We start from the raw sequence: 21,331 nt of genomic DNA, 5'->3' as shown, positions 1-21,331 counted from the left end.
GATAAATTATGTATTTATACTTAGTTATTTTTCTGAAGAAGGCCTCCAGGGAGACTAGTTGTATTTAAACAATGGAGTTACCCTCTATAAATAAAGACATCATTATTATTATTATTATTAAATCACAAGGTCACATGCTTCCAAATTTGAACGAACTACGGTAGTCAATAGTGCCTCCTCTACACATGTTCATGATGTTTATGCACTGTTAGAAATGTAAAGTCAGATCACCTAAATGCTCTACAAGTATTAGCATTATATTAAAAGGCTTTCATTTCCACCCTTTATGTGAAATAATACCTAAAAAATTCCTCTGAAGGAAATGCTAACAGCCAAAAAAGGATTAGGCACACCTTCCAAATACAGGTACAGTGTTATTATTGGAATCAACTACATGTTTAAAAGTTATTTGTCCCAAGGAAAATTCTTACCATCCTGCAGAAATAAAATATCTTATATTTTTTACAATTCATATTTAAAAGATGACATGGTTGCTGTCATTTGTTCATTATCTACAGTTGTATTAAGAATTGTCTTTTCTTAACTTTGAATATTTTGCTTATTTATGAAAATAAAACCTCTGGTTATAATATATTACAGGAACAATTTATAAAATGATATAAAAGACACCATTAGTATATCTTTCAGCCTAAGTTATGAAATAAGTTCATTCTGATTATTTTATATTCAGGTCAAACAAATCGAAATGAAACATGAGTACTGTGCAAATCAAAATGAAACATGACTACTGTGCAAATTATGATTTTTTATATAAAAAATGAATTTTCCAACTGCCTAATTCATATAATGACATTTGATAATTCCCAAATTCAAAATGCTTGTCTATGAATTTCCATCATGCACACATCAGAGATCCTTACATATCCATGTCTGTAAGATAGGTCAGGCAAGTCATCAATGGTTTTACCATCAATTACTTTGAGCAACTGGCCATGTGACATAGAAATCCTCAAATATCCATATACCAACCTGCCTTTGATATTCTTCATCCATTAAACTGCAAATAATCCTCTTTAAGGTGGTAAAATTATATGGTCACTATATCTCCTTTACAGATTGTTTCTGTGTAAAAACAAAATCAATAAAGATGTTGCCAACAAAGCTAATTCATGTCTACATTGTATATTTGTTGGAACAGCAAACAGATGTGTCCCAGACCAAAATAGCATTGTTGGTCATCATGTTTACCAAACTTTCTCAACACTCTGTGCCCCATACCAAAATAGTATCTTTGATCATCATGTTTACCCAATTGTCTGAACACAGTAAGTCAAAACACAAGACAAAAGTGGTGTGAAAGTTTATTTCCTGGACTTGTAAAAAGCCCAATAACCAAACAATTTCCTCAGGGTCTTTATTACTACAGACATTATACCAGTCCTTTACACTGAATTATTTGTGTAGTTTGCCACAGAATGTCAACACATAAACCGTTTAGAATAAAATGTGTAAAGCCTAGAGCTGAATCTAAAAAAAAAGTATAATAGCAACAAGAAAGTAACTTTCATTTTAATCCTCAAGTGTCATTTGGGGACGTGGTCAAATAAAAGTTCATCATCCGACTTCACTGAAAATACCTCTTAATTATGTGTTTTGTATTTTTGAGGTAGTACATCACCTTGCTGTCAATCAATTAAAAACAGTAGAATGGAAAAAAATAATGTTGTTCAAAGTACAGTATTCTGAAAGTTTTATTTGTAATTAGTTAGGAACAAAGGTTAATCAGGGCCAGTTATTACTAAAACAAAAGCAGCAGGAACTCCAGAACTGAATGTGACCCATTTTCTGGTACAACTAATAATTAGGTATGACAGAGCTTTCTTTATTGTCACAACTTGTTACATCTCCCTTGAATGCTTTTGTATTAACTTTTACATGGACATATGGGAGACAAGCACCCACTTCCCTTGGAAATCCCCCAATGGTCTGCATCTGATAGAGCATCTGACAACCAAATCCAGCTCCAGGCCTTAACAAGTGGCTTAACTACTAAGGGGGCGCTCACCATATGTAAGGTGAAATTGTTTGCATTTAAAACATGCACAATAGAGAGAATGTTGGCATACCTCTTTGGATATTGTACTTTTTTGAAATTGTACATGATCTAAGCACACTGCTAACTAAAATGACTGCTCCCTTCTGCTAAAAAATCAGCCTGAATTAGTCTAAAGTACAATATGCATAGCAGCTATTAAAATAGGGAAAATGAATTTTGCCAAACTAGACAATACCAGCTTCTGAAAGTGCAATGAATGAATTACTAAATATATCAAATGTAAAAAAAAGTTATCTGCTCTTTTTTACACAATTTATCTCTGATGTTCATGAAGTGAAAATGACCAAGTGGAGCTAGCACTTTTTTGAAAGGTGCACATCTGGAGTAAGGCCAAGCTGTATACTCTATAACCCATATTACACCTATCAATCATATACCAAAATAAAGAGAATTAAAGGTTCTTTGAACTATACCTAAGATATACAAGGTCTTTTTTAAACAGCCAGTATAACCAGTGAGGAAAGACGGGGGAAATTCTTTTTCTTTAAAATTCTAACCTTATACAAAATGAGAAACTGTAGAGCACCACCTAAACCTGGCAGAACCAGTTTAAAATGACTAAAGAAGGGATGACAGGTGAGTTTCTGGCACATCAAAACCAGACACTTTGTGCAGATGGGGCTCGTTAACCTTGGTTGGTTGCCCATCTAGGAGAAGGTAAACTCCGACTTCAAACCTTCACTGCCTTGTGACTATAGCCTCTCATGGGAAAGGCTAAGGGAGTAAGCCCCAACAGAAAATCTGGAGATGGAGTCCTGAAGGCGACTTGGCATTGCTTTCAGTGTCATATTGGAAACTCCCGTAACATCACTGGTGCCATGATGTATCTGGCTTGTCCTTTCCCTTGGATCCATCAGCTGCGTGGAAATGGGGAATCAGTTGCAAAGGCAACAGCTGATTCTCAATATCATCCTGCCCAGGCTTGCGCCCTGTAGAGGACACTCCAGCTTTGCCTCACAGCGTCAACACTAACTCCGCCACACTCATGCCAGCCATAGAAGAGCGTCACAGTGCTCACCTGAAATACAAGCGATCCCCCTGCAGAGGACACTACAGGCATACAGGACACTCTGACAGAGCTGAAGCCAGTATTCACTGGCGCACTGCCATGCTAACCTCTGCACTTTGCTTGTTTTTATTTTGAAAAAAGTCCGCAGCCGATATCGGAAACATCAGAAGCATGTATGATGGAATAAAGAAAGCAATGGGTCCCATGAAGAAAGTGACAGCACCACTAAAGTCTGCCGCAGGCGATACCATCTACAACAAGGGCAAGCAGATGGAGCATTGGGTGGAGTACTACTCTGAACTGAACTCCAGAGAACCACATGACCAACGATGCCCTCAACGCCTCCCTCCCATGTCCGAACTAGACAAGAAACCTACTGTGGCAGAACTGAAGAAGGCCTTAGAGAAACTGTCCTTAGGTAAAGCCCCAGGGAAGGATGGCATCCCAGCAGCAGTCACCAAGTTTGGCTGCAGCATGCTGCTCACACACCGGCATGACCTCCATTGCCAGTGCTGGGATGAAGGTGCAGTGCCTCAGGACATGAAATGCCAACATCGTAACCCTGTACAAGAACAAGGCCGACAGAAGCAACTGCAACAACTACAGGGGCATTCTCAGCATCATGAGTAAAGTCTTTGCACGCGTCATCCTAATCAGACTGCAGATACTTGCTGACAGAATTAACCGGAGTCGCAGTGTGGGCTCCACACAGAGAGGTCCACAATTAACATGATCTTTTCCATCAGGCAACTGCAGGAGAAATGCAGAGAACAACACAGACCCCTCTTCCTGGCCTTTATAGACGTCACCAAGGCGTTTGATCTGGTCAACAGAGACTGACTCTTCACAATCCTGGCAATGACACGAAAGGCACAGTGTAATACGATGGCTCAACATCCAACCCCTTCAACATCTGCAGCAGAGTGAAACCGGGCTGAGTCCTTGCCCCCATGCTCTTCAGGATCTTCGCTGTCCTGCTCAAGCATGCCTTTGTGACGTCCACAGAAGGGATCTACCTACACACACGATGAGACAGTAGACTGTTCAACCTGGCACAAATGAAGGCAAAGAGCAAAGTGCGAGAAGCAACCATCAGTGACATGCTCTTTGCAGACAATGCTGCTCTAGCCAGTCACACAGAAGCTGAGCTACAGCACCTGATGGACCACTTTGCTAAAGTATGCAATGAGTTTGGGTTGACCATAAGCCTAAAGAAAACCAACATGATGGCTCAGGACACGGATCCCCAATCATCATCATCAACAACCGCGAACTTGGGGTAGACAGTCAGTTCATGTACCTCAGTTCTACCATCACCAACAACCTCTCGCTTGATACTGAGCTCAAGCAGATTTGAAAGGCATCAACAACTCTTTCCAGGTTGTCGCAGAGAATGTGGAACAACAGCATGCTGATCCTGAACACTAAGCTCTCTGTGTACCATGCCTGCGTGCTAAGCACTCTCCTGTACACTAGTGAAACCTGGACCCTTTACAACTCACAAGAGAAAAGACTGAGCGTCTTTCACATGCGATGCCTATCACCTGGAGCGATCGAGTAACAAACAAGGTGCTTGAATGTGCCAAGGTTCCCAGCATGGTCACACTCCTCCGCTTACACTGCATCAGATGGCTGGACCATATAAGTTGGATAGATGATGGAAAGATTCCCATAGACCTTCTTTAATCAAAACTTACCTCTGGCAAAAGGTCGATCAGACGGCCACATCTCCACTTCAAGGATGTCTGCAAGTGCGACATGAAATTCCTTGACAGTCAACACCTAGGAAAAGCTTGCTCTAAACAGGTGCAGCTAGTGACATGCTCTGATCACTGGTCTGAAAGCTGGCGAGGACAAGCTACTCTTGCTAGCTGATGAAAAGCAATCTCAGCGGAAGAAGCAGCAGCTCCAACCCACACCAGACTCAACCTTCAAGTGCAGCAAGGACTGCAACTCTCATGTTGGGCTCCATAGCCACAGCAGACGCTGCACAACCACCAACCAGGACATCCCACATGGGTGCACTTCCATCGTCTCTCGAGACTAACAGATGCCAACCACATGGATATATATGTTGCTCCCATGTTATTTTTCAGGAAAAAATGTCTAGTAAAAGCCATTAGAATGCCAGACATACATGCACATACACACACACAAACACATACACAGTGAAATCTCAATTGAACCTAGAAAATAATCTCAATGGAACCTACAAAATAAGTTCAAGAGATCTGACACGTTGAACGAGATTTGCATTTCACTGCAACTTTCATCAGGAGGAGATTTCATGGTCACAGGCAAATTGCTCAGTAGCAAAAAGAAGTCCTAGGAATGGATTGGACTCGTCTGTGTTGTTCATTTAATTACACTGAAAGTAACAAAATAATTGTTGCTACCCAAATATGCTGAAGGGTATTTGAGGCAGGAAGAGTACATTCAAGTAACTACTGATGTGGGACCATGAAGGGAGTTCAAGGAATAGAGAATGGACTTTTTTCAAAATAAAAACAGATTCTGTCATGATCTAAAGGCATTTCAAGTGATTACATATTTTAAGTCAAAATGATTCCACTGTGTTGTCTACATACTGAGAAAAGGTGACAAATTTCATCCATAGCAACAATATATCCTGATATTAGCTAGGGTTATCAGTGACAATTTTAATCCATCTATATACTGAAACAATTCAACCAAATTTTGTTATTGATTTTCATGCTTTTGTAATATACTTCTAAAAAATTCAAACTCACATTTCTGATACTGCTTTTATTGAAAATGTTTTAAAATACTTACAATCATCAAAATATCTGATTATATGCACTTAAGGTAACTTCTCTTAAATTAATTAACATCATCATATATTCTGCATTATTATTATTATTGTTAACTTTTATCCAGATTTACTGGATGAATAAACAAACCTGGAGGGCATAAGTAAACAGAGATAACTAATTGGATCAAATTTCTAAAGCTGAATGAACCAGGATAAATACTGCCATTAGTGATTTCTCCAGGAATTTCACACAAAATGGGAATTCCTGAGTGGCATTTTTGTAAGGTGAGTATTAACTATTTCTTAATGTTTTAAGGAGGGTGGGTGGGTGGTTGCAGACCTCGTACAGTTTGTATGTTTCAACTAGTGTGTGTATGATACATAGAAAATGTATGACACATAAAAAATGGGTGTATTATACATAAAAATATGTGCATGACATAAAATATATGTAGGATACATAAAAAATGGGTGTATGATACATTAAAAATGTACATGATACATAAAAAATGGGTGTATGATATATACAAAAATGGATGTATGATACGAAGAACGTGAAGAAAGATTAGAGAAAATAACATGCAATAAAGCTGTCAACTGTTACCAGTCTGGTGATAATAACCCAAGTAATCAAATGGGCAACCGGGTACCCATTAAAACTAAAAACACAAAACAATCATGTTTCCAAGTTCATATCATGAGTTAGACACAAAATAACAATTACAGTTTGAGGTTTGTAACATGTGACTATTGGCTGCTGTCATTTATCCATCGTTAAGCCTGTCTAATTTCCTTATTTTCTACCTATAGGTACTGTACTTGAAACAATTCCATGAAAACAGACATATTTCTTGAATGTGAAATGTGTCACAGATTTATTATATTTTGATACACATAAATAGCGGACCTGTCTAAACTTTTTTTTAAAAAGGCACAAGACATTAAGAGAAACTTGCTTTATCGATAGGAGTCATAGATGTTATTGTGCAAAATTTTTCACTTTGTTTTGTGTCTATACTTTCATACTAACTACTAATCCACATGGATTTAGCTGATTTGTGACAAGAATTTTAACTGCAGATCTAGGTAAACAGCAAACATAAATGTACATTTTTTCATATAGCTTACTGTAATTATGGCATGTAATATATGGAATGGTCTTTTTATGTTCAGATTATGCTTCCTTGCCACTTTTATTAGTAATAATTCTGCTTATACCTATCTTTGAGGTTGGCATGTATGAATCTACAGCAAAGCAGTTCCGGTTCACATTTAATACAATTTCCCATTGACAAATCATTAGCATTGATGGTGCCCATTATAAGTTTCCCACTGACAAATCATTAGCATTGATGGTACCCATTATAAGTTTCCCAATGACAAATCATTTGCATTGATGGTACCCAAGATAAGTTACCATGCAATACATATTGCCTTGGTCCAGTCATCACAAAAATGTGTTATGTTTGCTCAGCCCCAGTTCGTAAGTCATGAATAAACTAAGGTATTATTACAAGCCACGGTTTGAGGTCTAAACATTTAATCTCTTATGCAAGGTTACCGTGACCAGAGAGAAGAACCGACATCTTGAATCAGCACAGACATTAGATAGCGCAACATCCCACCTATGTGTTACAGCTTTGTTCTAAGCTCAGAGGAACCCGCAAGGGAACAGGGCATGTTCTAAATCTGTCCCCATATGGACAGACAGCGAGAAGGACATTGTCATTAAGTTAATTTAGTCTTGCCTAGGAAGACTGCTGAGCTATATAGGGTTACTCAGAGGATGCCACTCGTAATTTGGCAGTAAAACTTAGATTGAAGATTCTAAGGAAAGATAAAGCTTCGTAAATGTCAGAAAGTTATTTGCTCGATTTTTGCAGAATATTATGGCATTGTAAATGTAATTATGTGTAGTATGTATACTTAATTAATAGGATCATTTAGTACATAGAATTACCTTTGTAGTGTTTAATTTACAAGCATATTCTAGATATGAGCTTGAGTGTTATGTAGAAAATTATGTAGATTGTAAGCTTGTGGTCAGAATTAAAAGTCGCTATTAGGCTACTTCATAGTAAACTAGTGCATTTATTCACGTGATATGTTAGATTTTAGACATGCATGAATTGTGAATTCAGAAAATGGCTGAAGTAAGATTAGTTAATATGGATGTATGGATATATCAGAGCAAGGATATTTGAATACTCCATGTAAATATGTTCCATTCTGGAGTAATGATAACAAAATGTTAAAGATGGCTTTTGTGGTAGCTATATTGGAAAATCAGATCTTTACTAGTTTCATTTGTTACCAACCTGACATAAAAGTCTTCTAGTGTAAACCCCATGATGATATGACCATCCATTCAGGAGGAATAGAAACAACAAGATTTTCAATTAGGCCACTCTGATGGATATAATATCAGATTGGCAATGCTTCCATGTAGGACCAAACAGTTTTCTGGTGCAATTCCATGTTAATGACATTTTCTGTTCAGGTGGAGTAAAGGTAAGATTTTCAAGATGACTGCTGTGGAGATCACACTGGAAATCAGATCTGCACCATTTTCATTGAGGACCAACCAAACATCATAAATATTTAATGAAAAGCCCATACTGACGTGACTATTCACTCACAGACATAGTGATAAGATGTTCAAAACTGTCACCATCGCAGTCAGGCATGGGTCGAGTACAGGTATGATTACAGGTTTTGATTACAATTATGATTACAGGTTGTTTGGCATTTATGATCATGAGTATGGTAATAATTACACCTTAATTGGAAACCATTATTACATTTACAGTTATAGATGGCTGATTACAATTAAGATCTAATATTTTTTCTGGGTAAATATCATACACGGTATAATGTAAAACAAATAAATTTAACTCTATGTAAATGAACAATGACAAAGACTAACACAACAGGACTTTTTCTATGGGCCTTCTAACTAATCACCTAAGCTATATAAACTTGGCATTCTGCTCAGAAGCCGTGAAAACTACATTTATGTGAAGTCCGTATCAATGCTAACTTATACCTGATGAAAAAGCTGATAAATGAGCACGAATTTCTGATTCACCAAATGGTCACCTAAAATTATAAGGCACAGTATAGTTTTATAAAAATTAGCTTGAATACTGGCCACTTAAGACGACCATTCACTATTAAAATAGACAACATTCACTGTCTTTCATTATGAAAACTTAATGTTCTAAGACTTATAAGGATATAATTAGTCATTTTTTTGTTTAATTAATTGCAATCAAGATTAAACTATGCAATCACACTGCCAATAAAGGGTGATTATGATTACAATTAATGAGGTCTTAAATCAATTATTATGATTACAGATCACACTGGCCATAGTACCTGGTGTCAACCATACTGCATGTCTGAGCAGCACCATTTTCATTTGGACTGAATAAGCCATGGAATGAATGTGTATGTAAAGTTTCACAGCAATCCTTCAATTAGTTAGTCTGAGTAGTGATAACAAACTCGTGTAAATGGATGGACCAATGTAAAAACCATTCCATAGGCTCTTCTGCTCTACAAATAATTCCTCTTTAATCTGAACTAGAACCTTCACTATGTTCATCTTCTGCCATCTCATTCCCCACTCAAGTAATTGCTACTCCAGTGTCTAAGGTGACCACATTTTTTAGTTTGGTGATTTGAATTCAAAATGACCACTAAATTCTCATGCAGATCACACTATGCACACTAAAGTTTGATAGATACTTGGATGGAGCACTATACAAATGACAAAAATTCCATTGTCATCTATCATTTGTTACCCACAGCAGGTGCACCTTGGACCAGGAAAAATCATACTGAACCTTGTTCCACCTTATGAACAACAATGCCATATTTTCACTGGAAAGCTAGAAAATGTCACACAGCTGTATGTTGGTATTATGTGGAACTATTTATTTCCAGCTATTAATCCCCCCCCCCCAACTGTTCTATAACCTCCACCACTCAGGCTATCAAAACATATGGGACCATGATGCACTTAACCAACCCCATCAGTCACAATAACCTCTAGTGCAGGTGTCAACAGCCTATGGTATGCATGCCAAACCCTTTGGAGTGTGTGTGTTTGATTGGATTTTTAACGTAGCTTTAACAATTTTTCAGTCATATCGCTATGATGTCTGAATTGTGGCAGATTAAAGTGATGTCTAGCACTGAGACATCATACCACAGACATATAGCACGATGTCCCACCCAGTCACATTATCCTGACACCAGGCCAACCAAGCAAGGCAGCTGTTAGTACCATTTTTTGGCATGACTCGGCCGAGGATCGAACCCATGACCTCCCGCATCAGAGGCAGATGCTCTAACCACTAGGCCACTGGAGCAGTGCAAACCCTTTGGAAAGACACACATTACGAGTCGAAGCTTGTACTATATGTAATAAAAACGACAATTAAATTAAAGGGACAAATTTGACTTAGCATGAGTGGACCTGGCGCAGCAGTTCTAAAAGGCTGAAGATGCCTGCTCTAGTTAAAACAGAATGGAAAAAGTTGCATGCAGTCACACACATGCTAAAACATATATGCATCTCATGCAGTCTCGTAAAATCCGAATGCTTTTATTAAGAGACAAAGACTGCGATTTAGATTTTTAGCATAGCTTTAACGATTTTAGTCTTATAGCTACAATGTCTGCAGTGTGGGAGGTTAGTGATGTCTAGCACTGGGGCATCATGCCACAGACATGTAGCATTATGTCCCACCCTGTCACATTATCCTCACACCAGGCCAACCAGTCCTAACATAAACCTCTTAATGCTGAAAGCTAAGCAAGGCAGCTGCAAGTACCATTTTTTATAAGTCTTTGGTATGACATGGCCGTGGTTTGAAACCGCAACCTCCTGCATCTGAGGCAGACACTCTAACCACTTAGGCCACTGAAGCAGTGAAAGAAACAAAGAAAGGATCCCTTTTTTAGGGAGTATATGTGACAATGATGTGCAGCAAGACATCGGTGCAGAGGTATGAAGGAAGATGCTGTGATCTGCCTGTAAAGCAATGCAAAACAAGACAAAAACATTAGGTTCCAAATACAGATATACTTTTTTAAAGCTCTGACCTCAAAGTTGTTTCCCTGGCATAGTTGTCTCCCAGTGTTAAATGTTTAGGCTCTTTTAAAGAGTAACAAGAAAAGAGCGAAGACACCAAGCGTTGTCAAATTTAAAAAATAGTTTATTTCCCCAGAAAAACAAGGTAAAAATAAGAAAAAGAACTTATGGTTTAACAAATCAATTCCAAGAATAATCCAAGAATTAAGAAATAGAAATCATAGTAATCATAGTAATAAAAAAAGTCCTAATGAAACTGAGTTCGAATCCCGATGAAATCCAAAATGGAAGGTGACACGTATCCTGTGGTCAGCGTCATACTGATGTGTCAACAGTTCATTGAAATAACAGAAATATTATTTCAGCATTTGAATTATGTGTAAATTTCAATAACTGTCCTCGTCCAAGAATTAATTCAGCACAAGTATTTCCAGAGTAAAATAATCTCTTGGAATCCAAATAATTTGAAGTTTATATTATTAGTTGTTTACAAAAAACAGTCAGGTCAAACAGAACTGAATTGAATTTCTGAACAATGTCAAATCTAGTAAATAAAGTTACATTACACTATCATGTAATGGAATAAACAAATTTAAAACTAACAAACACAATTAAACTAAACCAAATATACATTAACACCAGTTACTACACACAGCTGTTACAAATGGGAGTGATAAAGAATGAAATACCTCATCTATCTTCCATGAAATGGAGCAGGGTGGTCCCAAGTCTTGTTTGTTTTCCTGATATTAGTTACAGATAAACTGGAGCAAAATCATTAGCCATTGTCAATATGCCCAGACACACAAGGGTAAGCCTTTGATCTGGCACTCTGTGAATGCCTACCATGAATGACAGAAAGCATCTGTTAATGTTTCTGGGCAAGCAGACAGTGGATGGGAGAAGCTAATGGAACATGGTTCAGGGAACAACAATTACCAGGCCTAACTAGCCCAGGCAAGTAAAAGTGATTGCTGGGCAAGTGAAATTTCATGTAAATTTAAACCTTTTTTTTATATTTTACATACCCACCACCCATATTTGAGTTTCATGACCATTTTCCATGTATCATCGATGATATGGTGGATCAAATGAGGAATTGTCAAGCCTTAACTTAGCGGGATGAGTTGGTCATAATTATGACAGAAAAAAAGAGAAACAATCCCAAATGAGATTAGCAGTCCAAACCAAAATTAGAATTTGGGCATTCTGGGACTATTATTTCCTTTCAATGATGACATTAAAAGGACTCATCAATACAAATGTACTTTTTAAATTTGGTTTAAATCCAGGAATGCTGCAGAAACCAAATGAGGACAATAAGAAATTAACTACCAGTCCACCTCTATATGAAATACTGGTACCTATTCCAGATCAATATAAAACTTAATGTTAAATCTGGCTTAAACATTTTTCAGCAAAAAAATCTTATCCATAGGCAAAATAATGTTTCGTTCTGGCAACCCACCTACCATATTTTAATGGCCAAAACCTAATAAACTTGTATCACATACACAGAGAGCAAATGACTTGAAAAACTAATCTTCAAGACGAAAACTTCACACATTCCTTTACCATAAGACAGCCAATAGAAACAGTAAGGTGCTCTACAGAAAGAGCCCATTTCTTCAACAGACCAATGAGAAAACACAATACAAAATCGTAGGCATTTAAAGTTGAAAGATACCACTACCATGTGTTAGTTTGCTCATATAAAAAAAAACATTCACACGTCTTGTTTTTTTTAAAAGAGTTATTCCTAAGAAGTTAGCAGTAAGGCTTTTGCTTATTTAATTGAATAATGAGTAACTGATACATGGATTAGTGTGACCTGTGACCAACACTCCACTACTGAATCATATGGAAATAATTCAGGCACCTACCCAAAATGACAATTTAACAATCAAATGTGTATCAATGAAAATATATCAAAATCCATTATAATTTATAACATTATAATTTTACAATATTTTTGGCTGCCTGACAGAACTCTGACAGAATTGGAAAATGACAGGATTAAAGTTGTCAAGGCTCCTAGGCAACTGATTTTTTTTGTACCCACTCGATTAGAAAGAAATTGGTTTGGACAAGTCACTTTTGCCAAGTCCATTATTCTCGACATGTAGGTCAAAAAATATTTGTACTGTATAACCTTGTTTCTATGAATAAGGTCTACTTAAAATACTACTTTATTAAAAAAACAAGTATTGAATATCAACAGAGATAATATACTTTATAAAGACTTGAAGAACAGGACAAATAATAAGTCTACTAATAAAAAGCATAAACAAAATACTGAACAATGTTCCTTATCATTTAGGCCATTGCTTAAAATCAATTATTATGTCATAAATGGTACGTAAGGTATTCAACAATCTGAGCAGGAAATGTCCCAGCAGAGCTAAAGGTGACTTGTCTATACAGGGCTTTCCTTATCAGCCAGAGCCGGGTGATTTACTGTACCTTGCTACTTTTACTTTTCACCTGGCTTCTTAAAACAAAAAACTGTATCCCCATTGAAGGAGTCCCTCAAAACCCCTGCCTACTTTGGCAACTCACCCTCCAACTTTAAATCAAATGGATGTGCTGTGATGTGATTTGGATTTTTAACGTAACTTCAACAAATTTTCAGTCATATTACTATGATGTCTGCAATGTGGCAGTTTATAGTGATGTCTAGCACTGAGGCATCATGCCGCAGACATGTAGCACGATGTCCCACCCAGTCACATTATCCTGACACCAGGCCGACCAGTCCTAAATCTAACCTCTTAATGCTGAGCACGAAACGAGGCAGCTGTTAATACCATTTTTGTAAACCTTTAGTATTGACTCAGCCAGGGATCAAACCCAAGACCTCCCGCATCCAAGGCGGACGTTCTAACCACTAGGCCACCGGAGCGGTAAATCAAATGGAAGGCCTTGCTATATAGCCTTGAAGTATGCTGATCAAGAAGTTTTTGAAAAATACATCTTCACTTGTCAGCTCAGTATCAGCCATGCTGTCACTTTAACACATTAACCCCTGGAGGTTTGTGTCGTTTTTGCCTGGAATTCGAGTAGGAAACACATTTTGAAAGCTATTTCTGGATATATCCTAATACATCAACTTCCAGGAGATTTTCCAATAACCTAATGCCTAGTTGTGTTAGAAACATCGTTTTTCATTGGCTATTTCACTTTCGTATGAGCAGAAGGGTAAAAGTTGGAGTTGTTTTTTTCTTTTTCTTAACAAATCCATCATTTTCGTATCGAGACCACTCTTTATTCCAAACTCCCATCTTATCCTACTTTTTGCAAAGGTTCATATGTCTGTTTGCAGTTCATACCAGTCTGCCTCAGATCTGAGACCAAAAAGTCTAAAATCTGGACACCAAATCGGATTACGACCACAGGCAAATTTTGGGTGGATAAAAATCAGGTCCAAAACATGAGGTTTTTCCCTCTGTATTTTGTAGTGCAACTAGAACTTCAAGATTATCTGGTATCATTGTAGAGTTATATCTATCTACCTTTCTATAATACCACCCACTTTAGTGTATCATACATGACCTTGATGCTACAGAGCGCAGCAGTAGGCTACTACCTCTTGCCACGTAAACTCGTCGCCAGAGGTTAATGAGTTGAGCACTGAGGTATAATACTCTGAATGTTCCAGTAGATGGCTATTCAATGCAGTCTTCATATCAGCACTGATCTAAAAGTTCTCCTTAACTTTGCCATAGACTCAATAGGTCAGGTTACGAATTATGCAGATGTGATGACAAGCAGTGACCTCATACCTAATAAATAACATCACGTGGGCAGTGTCTTAAATACTTTGGACAAACTTTGTAACATGGCTACTAAGCTTCAATATGTAATTGACTTCAGATGATGCTGCTGCGATGAAATTACCTTACAGCTAATCATCTCCTTAAAAACGTAAATCAAAGTCAATTTATATTCATTATTTCACTAATTATGAGTATGATCCTATAATACATGAAGAACGGTCACTAACACTGGAGCACATTGCACTTCTTATAGTATAATTGTCTGATGTTAATTACGGCATTTTGTCTGACTAATACATGGTGAATAAACTGTGGACTTGAAGAAAGAATCAAGCAACAGAATTTTATTAAAATAGAATGACACAAAAACATGTATCTTAGGACTGTTTTTCTCAAATGCCTTCATAAAAATTGTTTAAAATGCATAGTACTTGCCATCAAACTCAGAAGCAATATCATCTTCATACCTACCTGCCTCAATATTAAGTTTATGGTTAGAACATATAAATGCATAAAAGTCATAAGCGATATAAATAGGTAATAGATATTTCAACATTCTCTAATGATTTGTAATTTTTTCAAATAAATATAATGATTTACATTTTTTATGCCAATTTGGACACAATCTTTTAAATGCCTGGAAAAGTGAATGCATTAAAAGTTTTAGTTGTACACATTTTTTTAAGATGAAATTAAAACAATACTCCAGAAATTCTTCCACCATGGCTATAACAATTTAATTATAACTACCGGTATGTGCCTTAATATTTTCTTACTACCTTTCTCTTCTAAATAATCATCACTTTGATTGCTATTATTAATCAAATTTTATTTAGCTTTCAATTTCACCAGTTTTATGAAATGGACAAACAGGTAATTGCATATAATTTGTTAGTAAAAGGGTAGATGTAAGAATGAAATGAATAAATAAATGAACGAATCATGATAACGAATGTAACAAAAGATAGACAAATATGAGAACATTCAAATATATGAATTTACACACAAATAAATCACTAATCTCCACAAATTATTGGAATATAATCGATAAAACAGTTTTTATGTTTATTTACTAAATCTGGTTACTATTTATCTTAGTGGGGTTTTTTTTATAAACACTGATGAAAGAGAGCAGAGCAACACAGTTTACTGAGAATAAGCTATAGGTCAGCATAAGCTTCACATTATGCACACTTGAATTTTGTTGTTTGTCCAAAAGCAATTATGGCGGAGTGTGCCAGGTCTTGTGGGTAAACAACATCACTGATAGCAAGAAGATGAATTCATAACCTGTCCTAGTAGCAAAAATCATGCTGGAGGAAAAGCTAAACACATCTGGAGTTGTCCAAATTGTGGGTTATTTTGACAATGACACTGCAGGTATGGCCACTATTGCAAAGGTTCAAGGTTATCCACCACCCCTGGTGGGAGGGAAGGTGTGTTTCCTAGCATTGTTGGGTATGATATTAAACAGTGCCATCCAATAAATTTTCTCGAACACATGGAGGTTCAGATCCTATAAATGTAAACGATCCATCCTGTGATAATTGTAAAGGCAAGATGTTTGTTGCTGCTAGAGATTCACTGTACACACTAGTATGTGCAACAGAACACATGCCCATAATCCTCAGTATAACGAGTGCATGTCAATAAGTGGCAAAAAAAGGGCTGGGTTCCATTCATTTAAATCTGAATTCTTCAATGGAATAAAATAAAAGCCACTTTGATGAAAAGTGAGAAAAATAAACATATAGATCCATGTTCTTACAACACTGATTGACTTGACAGGACTAGCATATAACCAGGGCTGTTCAATATTAATATCTAAAATCTAAACAAAAGCATTTCCCCTTACCCTTATGTGCACTTCAGACACACTAATTTTTAGTCTGACCCCAGTTTTGATACCAAAGTTTGTTTTTACTCAGTCTGACCCCCAGTTTTGACACCAAACTGATTTTTGACTCTCACTCTTGCACCCCTAGGGCTACACTGAAAATATTTATCAATGGTGAGAGTAAGCTTGTTAATCAGGTAAATAGGCACAAGTGAAAACTCTTTTCCTTCCGGCTAGTGTCAAAGTTGTCATATGTGAGTCATGCTAGATTTCAATCATATTTAAGCCATGTCAAGCACTTCATTGCATCAAATTAAGCACATGTTTTATCTTTATTAAACTAACTGCACATAATACAGATACAAATGAATCAATCACATACACATGAAAAAGCTGTAAATGTGTACAGGTAAAGAATTACCAAACAAGAGTATGTGAAAAATGTGTATAAATTTATCCTTTGCCAACTCAGATCTTGAAATAGAATCTTGGTGACTCAGAGCTGAACATGTCAAGTCTTCTTACATGTAAATATTACACATCCTTGAAACTTGCCCACTGCTTATAACTAAATGAAACATAAAACTGTTCTTGTTACTGGTTTGATTTTTCCACTAAATACAGTGTACTGAAGTGCTTCATTAGTTTTGACCTATATGACTGCAATACTTTCTGGTTATAATTGATACAATGACTCAGTGAACATTAAACAGACTCAAGGAGGAGCATCCTTTGATAACCAAAATACCTTGAAAAAACATTTGTTAAGTCAAAGAACAGGAAAAGTAAAGAAAAACAATTAGATTGCTGAGTGCAGTATGATTTCAAGTTTTGACAATTACTGAAAAACAGCTTACCTCCAACTTAATCTTACAATGCTGAGAATTAAAAGCAGATATGTAATAAAATTATATGTACTTTTCATTTTCCTTTCTATCCTACTGAAAATGAGAGACTTGAGAGTTATGAAAGCAACACTCGCAGATAGGCTGGGGACTCCTGAGTTCTATAAGTGAAGAGTCCCGGGCTTCACATCCTGAAACTGTTGAATGAGTCCCCAAGTTGTAACACCACAATTATCACTGTTCTCAAATTGCCAGTTTTTCATTCTTTTAAAATAAATTATTTAAAAAATGAATGAGTTTCAGTGATCTACAACATATATAAAATAAAAAAATATGTGCATTTCCAGACAGGCCAGCAAATCCTATTTCTTTTGTCGAACCTAGCACCCTCTCCCCCCCCCACCCCGTAAAAGAAAATTTAAAATTAACAACAAATTCCCTCACTGACTTGTGCTTCAAACTGAGACAGTTTAACAGTGAAGCACTTAGTACATTATACATAGTAATCATTATAATATATTTATATTGTTTTTAAAAAAAATAATTCCTTAAATTGATTTGTGCATCTCACTGAACCAGTTTAGCTACTGAAGCACTTAGTACATTTTACATACAAATCATTTTAATATATATAAAATATTCATTGCAAAAAAATACCAGTATTGCCAAGTTTCACGGAAGAGACACGAGTAACATAGCGTTTATATTCTTCATACAAATATTTTTCTGTTGAATCATCCATCATATTAGTTTGTCTAATAACTACTCTAGTTTTCAGCTTCATTTTTCTGTATGCAATATAACGGCACTGGATCCTTCTTTGGACATATAAACAGATTGCAGTACATATGGTACATAATGAATAATGTATCACAGAATATCCAAATATGGTATAGCAAGCCTTATTTGGAAAACAAATTACTGTGAGAAACTTGTGTTATATAATGGTGCTCATATTACAGTCATTATAAACATATTAATATATTTTATCTTATAAAATGTAACCTTTTCAACACTGCAGATCAGTAAAATGGTCCAGGAAACAATAACTCCTCAACAATGCAGACTGGTTTCCCAGTTGGATGTATGTCATGTTTTGATGATACATTCTCTGATTGGTCAATACATGGGGGTACCCATAAGTAAATAATTATTTTGAAGTAAGATTCACTTGCATACCGTAGGTTGTTAACAAGAGATGGGAATGTTGTTAACAAGAAGGGATGGGAGCCAGTCTGTAATGTATATCTTCAAGACACTTAAGTACATCAAAATGCAGACTTGCCTGATAATAAGTCTGACTTGCAGGGGGTGGGGTGGGGGTAAAATAAATGAACATATTGGAATTCTGATCTTGTAAATACACGCGATGATGAAAGGGAACATTTACAACATGAATGAATGGACATTGTTGACAAGTTTAGAGTTAAGAATCGCTGTGCATGTCAGGTTAAAAATTACAATTCAATGACTGAAATTACAAAGTTTTGTGCCTCTTTTATATCTTTGACAATTTTCATTTTTTCAATCTGTAGCAGGGTACAAACAAATGGGATAGTGTGGGAATACCACGGTAGGTATAGGACATGAAAACTGAAGTACCAGTTTTTGCAATTAAACCAAGCTATCTTTCAATGGAGATGCATCCAAGAATGATAAAAATGAAGTCTCAACCGTCTCTGTGATGCAGCTCGGTGTGATTTCAGGACATGAAAGGAGTCAGGGGTGGCAGTTTTCAAAATGCATTTTTGTCACTTTTCAGTAAAACATGGTCCCACTTAATATCATGAAAATGAACTGAGAACTATAACTCTTGATAGTGCCAAAAAATATGGTTATAGCTTCAGTTTTAATTACGACAAACAATGAAAGCTAAAGCAAGTCACATTTGTTGTCAGCCTGCTGAGGAATGTATGTACCCTTTTCCCGACATTATATTTATTTTCATGAACCTTCATTACAAATGTCTCATATGTTTATGTAAATTATTTCAACAGAATATAGCAATGTTTAATAATTGCTAAACTTCAGAAATGAAAACTATTTGTAAAGGGGCCATAATAAGGGAGAGACAACTCAGTGGGCCTCTTCCTATTACCAACAATGCAATAAAGTAAGCTATTGGCAACATATTGAAGAAAGCCCTCTTAGCAGTGGCACATCAAACTTTTTGTACTGAAGGTTTCTAGTAGAGAAGAATACGAAATATGTGAAACAAACCCAAATCATCGTTTACATCATTCTTTGTCATTTATCTATATTATTTTGAATCGAGCATTCTATGATTAAATTCATATAGTTATAATCTTGCCATGATACCGTTCAGTTAAATAAACTGATTACATACATTTCAAGAGAAGAAACAAACTATTTTGTTTATCTAGATGAAAATCAACATATATATATATATATATATATATATATATATATATATATATGAAATAACCTCAGTAAGATATCTTAGTAAATAGAGTTTCACACAATAACGACAATGGGGTCAATGTGCTAAAATTTGAGGGAAAACTTGGCATACGCACCAGTCATTGCAGATACGACTGAAACGACCAGATAGGACTCATGAATTTAGGCTTCGTACGGTAAATAGAGGTAACTCAGAAATATGAAATATACATGGATACATTCAAAAGGGTTGGCAGTTTAAGACCTACCGTGTTTATGATTATTATCTCCTCTTAATGTATGGAAATAAAAATGTAAAAATTGTCAACGCTTCGAACAAAGATGTATTTTTCCATCCACAGGCCACTTAGTGCCATAAACATGTACCCAGATATTTATTCTATTGGGTTAAAATGTTTTTACATTAAAAATTCCAAATTTATCACAAAATATGCCATAAAAGCAGACCACTGTTCTGGAACCTAAGCGGACACAGAAAACGTGAAGCCAGAAACAGTTATGCCTCCTGACAGTCGTATGTCTAACCATGGTTGCTTAGTGGTGTTAGAGTTAATAAATTTATCGCAGGACAAACTTCCTGAAAAACGTAGAGTTACTAAGGTAGCAGATTTTAGCTCTTCTTTTTTAGTCTGTAATGTATATGATCTCTTAGTGGATACAAATATACTGTATATTTACTGTAAAGCTACAGTTATTTCGTGTTGTCACACATTTTACTCGAAGTTTATTGATAAGCAGTGTGACTTCTGTGGTAGCTAGCGCAAATGCATACCTTGCATTGGTTAGTAAACACAAACTAAACCTTAACACTTAAAAAAGTAGCTGTTATCCATAACAAGTGCATGTCCGAGTACAGGGATGTTAGATGGAAAGCGGTCAAGTGAATCGATGTTGGCGTGTTTATCTCCTGTTTGCCTAAGGGTCAATTAGGTCATGTAAACATAAAAATAATATATGACAAGCACCTGACCCCCCACCCACTTATGTAAACACGCATCATTCTGACCTACGATTGCATTCATTTGCCGGCAACGGGAAAATAATGCAATAAAATAAACCCGGCCATCATCAGATAATCGGTTTTACTTACCAGTTTCTTGAAACTATACCTCCCAGATGGTTTTATTTGTCCTTGAAACTTAGTTTGAGAAAGCAAGTTTCCAAGATGTACAATCCACAGTACACAGGAAACACTATACCACGTGACAAAAGTCGTTGACCCACCATGGTGCGCGCCATCTAGCAGAAATAACGATCACAATGCAACCCAGGCTTGACGAACAAATAAACTATTTTTAAAAAGTATGAATCCCTGTGGATATACGTAATTCTTATAACATGGGGGTGGGGGCTTTATTTGTTTGTTTTTTATTTTATTCCGTCGCCTTTTTGAAAAGTGTTTGTGCGAAATTTTGAGAGATGAACGAGATAAATAGTTTGTGTACAAGCTGTTAAATTTAATTTTGGGACACAATTGTGATTTCATTTTTAG

The 21,331-nt window shown here is 36.3% G+C and overlaps 1 protein-coding gene across 3 annotated transcripts in view; it reads right to left on the bottom strand.

Annotated features, from left to right (window-relative positions):
• Positions 1–21,032, bottom strand: part of LOC149808399 (signal-induced proliferation-associated 1-like protein 2) — a 210,271-nt gene extending 189,239 nt beyond the window's left edge. For all 3 annotated transcript variants that reach the window (XM_089976661.1, XM_089976669.1, XM_089976678.1), the window contains exon 1: positions 20,930–21,032. The gene's annotated coding sequence lies outside the window, so the exon portion shown is untranslated. The remainder of the gene's footprint in view (positions 1–20,929) is intronic.
• Positions 21,033–21,331: the final 299 nt, after the last annotated feature.

This window comes from Sinohyriopsis cumingii, chromosome 1 (genome assembly GCF_028554795.1).
Source record: "Sinohyriopsis cumingii isolate HCF-2022 chromosome 1, ASM2855479v2, whole genome shotgun sequence".
Taxonomy (NCBI): Eukaryota; Metazoa; Mollusca; class Bivalvia; order Unionida; family Unionidae; genus Sinohyriopsis; species Sinohyriopsis cumingii.
This window is presented reverse-complemented; position numbering and strand designations above follow the sequence as displayed.